The sequence below is a fragment of the Octodon degus genome, unplaced genomic scaffold (genome assembly GCF_000260255.1).
Source record: "Octodon degus isolate 3935 unplaced genomic scaffold, OctDeg1.0 scaffold00344, whole genome shotgun sequence".
Lineage (NCBI taxonomy): Eukaryota > Metazoa > Chordata > Mammalia > Rodentia > Octodontidae > Octodon > Octodon degus.
In genome coordinates, this window is record NW_004524920.1 from 154,360 (window position 1) to 162,462 (window position 8,103).

Sequence of the window (8,103 nt, forward strand, 5' to 3'; positions counted from 1 at the left end):
CACACACACACACACACACACACACACACACACACACAAATAAATAAATAAATAAAATTTTAAAAAAATTGAAGATAATTACAAATATTATTCATAACTAGACTCTGTAGATTTCTAAATGAAAAATTAAATAGTAGTCTCTAAGGAAATGAACCTATGAGAGAAATGAAGAACAAATGTTCAGTCTTAGATGATTTTGATTAAAAATAGTCTACATTCAATGACCCAATCAATGGTAAAATTATAACTCTTCTCAGAGCTTAACAAGAATGTTTCATGATCTTTAATTTCATTTTTAAAAAGCTATTGACATGTGCAATAAAGCACAGTTATAAGAACATAGGAAAGAGGACTTAATTCATATTCAAATTTTATACTGCACTATGACATTTTAGTTTAGAAACTCTACTTATGTGGGGTACCTAGATTAGTCCAATTCTATATACAGACAGAGAGCAGACAGGCTGTCATCTGAGACTAGGGGAAAGAGGGTAGAGAATTAGTGTTTAATAGATATAGAGTTTCTGTTTGAAAATGTTATGGAGAAATTTGGTATCAATGTGTGACAACAGGCCCCAGAAAGAGGCAGACAAATAGAGAAACATACAAAGTGCAACTTAGGGCCTTACTACAGAAGCAGAGTCCTGGGTGGCACCAAGACCAAGTGGGTCTCTAGAAATTGGGTCAGAAAGAGGGATACACACTCATCCACCCACCCACCCACACATGGACAAAAGTGACTTCATCCAAGCCAGTATATATCTGGTTTACCTTAAGCTAGTATTGCTATCTTAAGCTAGTATTGGTATTTGGTTGTAATGGTACCAAGGTCTGGTTGTAAAGCTCCACACAAGATAGCAAGTCTATATTTACAACATCTTAGAAAAACTGACTAGGGTTATCCAAACTGTCATGGTGGTTATTTTAAGATGGCTACAGTCATGCCAAGCTGAATCCATACCAAAAGATAAAGAAGGGCCAGAGATGGATGGTAATGATAATGGCACAACAATGTGAAAGTACTAAACGCCACAGAGTTTCACATTTTAAAAACTTGAAAAGTAACTTCTCCTTCTTTAACTTGTGGGCATTGAATATTTTGTCCCAGAAATGAGAAAGTAATTAAGACAATAATTGAACTAGTTAACATATGATCATTTCACACAGTTGGTTTAGGGTTTTTTTGGGGGGAAGGGTTGTTTTGTTTTGTTTTTGTTTTTGTTTTTTGTCTGCATACTTGAGAACACAAGATTAATTTCTTTCACAAATTTTAAGTCTGTATCCAAGAAGTCTAGGAATTTGAGAACAACAGATTGGACTGCAGGGTATGAAAAAGCACCGAAATTGAGGATTTTCTCATCACCATAGTAATTGTCCTAGAGTTAAAGAGACCTTGATACTATAACCATGTATGTACTTTTTCTCTCCACTCTAGAGCTGTTGTCTCATCGCCATAGCTATTGTTCTGATTTTTCTGCAACCTCTTTCATAACCTAGCATATCCATGTTCAGAAGAAAATTTCATGGCCTATAAGATAAGAAATATTGGAAATGTATATTTTTAGGAGGTTTTTAAGGAGAACATTTTGGATATTTTTAAAGTGTCATTAAAGAGAATATTTTGAACAAAGAGAGAAGGGCTTTGAAACTTTTCATGGAGTATGTTAGAAAATCCCTATTCTGTATTGAAGGGTTTTTAAATATTTGTATTTTACAGAGGAGAAAATTTAGACTTTAAAGCATTAAGGTCCACCTAACAAGTAAAAGTATGTGCACAGTGTGTAAACATCATGTTATCCCCCTAGTTCAAGAAACTGAGTCAATAATATTCAAAATGGACAAGAGGTATTTTGAAAGGGAAAGAAACTGCTCAAAAGTAAAGAACAACTAGGATGAGGGAAAGGAGAAGAGAAAGAAGGGATAAGATAATCATAGCTAAGATAGTTGTACTACTAAATTTTATTAGTTCATTGAAAAGAACAGCTAGCACTTATATTGTTTGATCAGTATTGCATGCCTATACCTGATAATATGAGCAACTGCTCTGAAAATAATATGAAATACAATAACCATTACTAATTTCCTATCATCTTGTTTGAAATTTTATATTCTTTTTATTGTTGTTGTTTTTTTGGTTTTTTTTTTGTTTGTTTGTTTGTTTTTGTTTTGTTTTGTTTTTTTTTGGCAGAACCGGGGATTGAACTCAGGCCCTTTGCGCTTGCCAGGGAAGCCCTTATTTCACTGAGCCAACTCCCCGGCCCCTATTGTTGTTTTTTAAAAGAAGAAAGAAAGAAAGAAAGAAAGAAAGAAAGAAAGAAAGAAAGAAAGAAAGAAAGAAAGAAAGAAAGAAAGAGGAAAAATACATATACAGATATAGTGTCAAGGTCTCTAATTCTGGAGCTGTTCTCTTAACTTCTGTGTTTGTTGCTCCCCCTTGTTCCTTCCCTAAGCTACTGACAGGCAACTAAACCCAAGTGGGAAGAAATCCAAACACCAGGCCACAGTATGTTTCATAACAAACCACAAATCTCAAGTTTAAATGTTTTCCAATATGTGTTAGCAGCTTAACTGTTCCTTGTTGGCTCTCTTTTACAAAGGAAGCAGGAGCAGGAGGTGCTGGGAAATGCTAAAGATAAACCTTATTTCATAACAAGAGCATAAGTCAACAAACCAGTGCTTGGGTTGGGCAGCAACTATTCACATGCACTTTCCCTCAGGAAAAGGCTGAAAACTTCTAGAGAGCCTCCCAGTAGGAGTCACAGTTATTGGCAGAGAAATACAACTACTACCACCACATGGCCTACCAAAAAGGGAGAAACAGAACAAATAAACTGATATAGCTGTCTTCTCAGAGGGGCTTCAGCATCAGAAATTTAAGTCATGTTAGATAAAACCAGTCTTAGAATCAAAATTATAGCCATAAGATCACTGGGCATAAAATTATGGTCTCTTAAAATTAAATCAGAATATTAAAACTTTCACATAAATATTATGATTGGCTATTCTAGGTTGGGAAACAAATGCAGTCACAAGACTTACACAACATCTATGGAGACATAGTCACCACAATAGTTCTCTATCTATCTATCTTTCTCCCACTACTTCCATTCCTCCCTGGCTCACCATTTCTGCAATCCTTACCACTGTCACCTAAGAATGGGATTGCTATTTGGGACTTTGGGTTTAGTTCCAAACAACAGTCTGTACACTCAACCATTCCTGGTGGAGCTGTCAGTCAGTTAGTACAACTTTAGAAGACTAATTCCACCATATTTGTATAAATTAAGTAAGGACTCATCCTTCAACCCAGTAGTCTCATTTCTAGTAACATCTCCTACAATGTACTTGAATTTGAGTAAAATGACCTATATGCACAGTTATTCAATATAGGACTGTTTACCCAGTGAAAAAATGGAAATAACGAAAATGTTCACCAAAGGATACTGGATAGTAAAGCATGATAGATCCATTCAAAGAAATATGACCATCAGAATCCCAGCAGAAAACATAAAAACCTAATGATGGAACTATTCACAAATTTAAGATCAAAGTTGAAGGAAACAAACAAATTATCAAAGCAATGTAACTTTCCATCCCTTGACCTCAGAGGGAGCAGCTCTGACACTGACACTGAGTGAAAGGGGGTAAAAGAGAGCCTTCCACTGAGTCATGGTTATTGGCAGAGAAATACAACTACTACCATATGGCCTACTAAAAAGGGAGAAACAGAACAAATAAAATGATATTGCTATCTTCTCAACCTCCCACTGCTCAAAATCAAAACAAAACAGAAGTCAAAGGAGGCTCACCTCTGAAAATACTGAGCATGATGGAAAGTGGAGATTACAGGACAAGTAGGATATCAGCCCAAATGTGATGCTCAAAAAATGAGTGTAGAAAAGGAGCATATGTTATCAAGTGAATATACAAGATGCAGAAGAGCAGTGCAGAGTCGGTTGGACTGTAACGAGCTCCTGCCCCCTCGATTCTTGTCCAGAGAGTGATGAAGACTGATACAATAGAAGACAGTAAGTGATGAGGAAAGGTACCAGGTGTTGGTTTATTAGAATAAAGAAAAACCTTCACTCAGAAAGAAGGGCAAGGGCATCAAAGAAGTACCTGAATCTGGAAACTTACATACAGTTTTTGTGCGTGAAAGGGCAGACCAAGGAGAATAGAACAAGCAAAACCAGATTTGCTCCTGTAGGCCAGGCTTCTTGTCATTGGTCAGAACTTTTTTTTTTTTAGTTCTTTGTCTTCTGTGCTCTAACTTCCTCTGAGGTTTGTCTTGCATTTAGTTGAATTAGGCTCTTGTGTTTTGTTCCTTCCTTTCTTGGTCTCAGCACTGCTCTGTGCTATCTGGTTCCTCTCTCCCTCTAGAAATACAGAAAACTGATTCTTCACTACCATTTAGTAAGGCCATGAGGCCATTTCTGATAAGTGTATCATAAGAAATAACATGTGAATCCTTTGGACCAGATAATTTAATTACTGGTATGAGATCTTCCAGAGTTTCCCTTTCTCCTGCCAAGGTGATTACAGAAATTCAGGCAAATTTGAAGCCTAAATGATCATTATAAGCATTCACCAGCAACATGCTTTGGATTTAAGCAATTAATTTTGATATGTTAGACAAAATCCAACCTATCCTGACATACAGTACTCTAAATGGGTAAAAATATTGTCCTTTGAAGGTTTCATGGATGATAGAGTTTTCACTTTAAGTCACTGTGCACTTTCTGAATCTTAGATGATGAGAATGCGTTTCAGAAGAAAAAAAATAGTTTACATCAGGTGGAAAGGTAATCTGCCATTGCTTCCCAATTTGAACTGAGGTATGTAGAGCATGTGCTGCACAACACTAACGTGATACCTGCCGATGTTTACTAAAGGGATGAGGACTGCTTGGTTACAGTGATACTGTAGGGACTCAGGGCCAGAGGCAGAAAAATGGCAAAATAGGATCTCATTAAGCTTTACAGAAGAAATCAGTAGAAAGTCTGCTAAAGGTAGTCTTTTACCCCTGCTGTTAGATTCCAGCAATTAGATAGACAAAAGTAAAGAGGAGAAAAAAGATAAACCAGACCCAGAAAGGCATCAGGTAACACCATTAACATAAAAAATTAGCAGTGAGAGTCAATAGGCAAAACAGGGCTATAGCCAGGAACATGAAAGGCCCAGGTAGCCAGATGGGCCTTTCAATCACCCACTTGTGATAGAATACAAAGACAATAAGGGGCAGCTACCTAAAGACTTTTTATTTATATATAAAGCACATGCATCTCCTTTAGTAAGTCAACTCTGAGTTACCTTCCTATAAGACACACATACACACACACATCCTTATGCATCAAAAAGGGAAAGGTATCAAATGGCCAGAAAGAATGTAGATAAAGGGAAAAAGGAAACTTTCCCACTGTTGGTGGAAGTGCAAACTGGAAAAGCACTATGGAAATCAATGTGGAGATTCCTCCAAATGCTTGGAGGATTGGAGGGCTCATTCAAGCCAGCTATTCCCCTCCTAGGTATTTTTCCAAAAGAACTGAAATCATAGTAACACAGTGATATATGTCCATCCATGTTTATAGCAGCACAATTTGTCATAGCTAAATCTTGAAAACAACCCAAAAGTCCATCAGTTGAGGAACTGGTAAAAAAAAGATGTGGTATTTTTATAGAATGAAGTATTATTCAACTATAAAGAAAGATAAACTTGAGACTTTTATAGGTAAATGGATGCAACTAGAAGCTATACTCATAAGTGAAATAAATCAGACCCACATGTATAAACATTGTATTGTCTCACTAGTGTAAGAACCTGAAAGAGTATATAAAATCTGAAAGCTACAATAGATATAGTAAATGGGAAAGAAACTGAAGAAAAGGAGTAAACAATTGGGATGAGGGAAAGGAGAAAAAAAGAAAGGGAAAAAATCATGTATGTATATACACAGAATAGCAAGATGATTGTACTACTAATTTTTATTGGCTTTTTGAAGGTAGCAGTTACTGCTTAAAATTTTACTTTGACCAATATGCTAATATCTGGTCATCTGACCAACTACACCGAAGACAACTATGTGCAGTATAACAGCCACTATCGAATACCTATCATCTTGGGGTAATTTTAATTATGTATCATTTCTAGTGTCTTGTCTATCATTTTTCTACTCTCTTTAAAATAAAAAAACTCTAAAACTCATCTGCCTATTAGACATGTTTTACAAAATAAAATAAAGTGGCTTATATCCAATTGTTCTTTAATATTAAAAGTCACCTCAAGTGAATGTCTCAATGTTTCACTGACCCTCCTCCATGAGGCTGCCTGGAGACCAACAATTTTCCTTGCCCCAGTGGAAAAAGTTTAGACCCAGGGGCTCCAATAGAGAAAAATCACAACCCAGAGAGCCCCACTTTTATATCTGCTTTCTTTAAAGAGAACACAGGCATACAGAAAGAGAACAAAGAAGAGTGATAGCTCCAAACCGATCCAGGTTATTCTATAAACTAAAATAATATTTGAGCCTGATTCATTTTTAAAAAGTCCATGGCGGGGGCGGGGCGTTGCGTCACTGAAGTGAGACTGTGTCACCCACCGCACAGGCTCTGCCCTGTGGGGCAGCATTGCTGCAGGGGGGACCATGATGCCTTGAACCTTTGAAATTATGTGAAGTGACACTTTTCCTGGATTCTACAAGACATCACTTCATCATGGAACAGCAAATTTCAATCGGACACAGCTGGCTATTAACAAGTTACCAGAAAGACGTACCAAAACATGTCACATTGGTTCAAGAAAGTAGCTTCTTAACTTATGAAGAATTTCTTGGGAGAGTAACTGAAATCAATGATGCGACTGCTAAAGTGGCTACTGGCCAGGAAAAACATCTTCTTTTTGAGATACAACCTGGTTCTGATTCCTCTGCCTTTTGGAAAGTGGTTGTATGGGTGGTCTGTATGAAAATTAACAAGAGCAGCAGCATTGTAGAAGCATCACGGATCATGAATTTATATCAGTTCATTTAGCTTTATAAAGACATTACAAGTCAAGCATTAGGAGTGTTGGCCCACAGCTCCACCTCTGAAGAACCTGGTGAGAACTCATCTTCTGTAACGTCTTGGCAGGCTAGCCTTTGGATGGGAAGTGTGAAGCAACTGACTTATGAGGAAGGCTGTATCTGCATAGGTCAATGGGCTGACCTCACTCTGCCTTGTGCTCACAACTTCTGCCAGAAATGTATTGATAAGTGGAGCGATCGACACAAAAAGTGCCCTCTCTCGTCTACAGATGACTGGAGCAAATGAGGCTTAGGTGGTGTCAGATGCGCCCACAGAAGACAGCATGGCTAACGATATTCTCAACACGGCTGATGAGTGGGCCAGCCGCACAGGCCGTGACCTACAGCCCCGTGGCCTACGGCCCCGTGACCGTGGGCTACACATACATGGAGGAAGAACAGAGGTCTTTTGTGGCACAAATACGGACAAACTTATTCTTCCCGTCTTATTTTTGTTATTCTGATAATGTGTCCCATTTTTAAATAAACTTTCCATGTCTTCCATTCATGATAAACTAAAATTTTCTACTGTTTTAGACTATTTTATCTGTTCCAAGGTATATTATAACTACTTGCTCTTGTATCCTTTGCCAGCAAATAACAGCAATATTTCCAGAGGCTTTGGACAAACTACTGATTTTTGGAGCAGATGTGTTCTGGCATCTTTTATTTATTTTTTTTTTTTTCAAAAAAGACCATTTACTTACAACTAATCCTGGGATTCAATTCACTTTTAAACATAAAGGAGCATGACTTCACCAAGATTAAACAAAATGCCTTGAATTTTTGGGAGTTTTTAAGTTCCAACTTTACTATCTTCAAATCACCTGCTGGTGGTAGCCTGCGCTCACGCCGGGGTGGCCATGTGTTTTCCGCTGGGAAAGTGTGCCCAGCAGAGCGGACAGAGGGAAGAGCCAGGAGCAGCAGCCACGCGGGCTCCAGGGTCACACGCACGCCACCTCCTTCACACTGGCACCTGCTGCTTCATACTGTACTGAATGATGGCGTTCGCATCTAGCAATGCTGTCTTTGCTGGCATCCTTGG

General features: G+C 37.9%; 1 pseudogene; it reads left to right on the forward strand.

Moving 5' to 3' along the window:
- The first annotated feature begins 6,035 nt into the window (after nt 1–6,035).
- Nucleotides 6,036–7,398, forward strand: LOC101586794 (annotated as a pseudogene).
- The last annotated feature ends 705 nt before the right edge of the window (nt 7,399–8,103 follow it).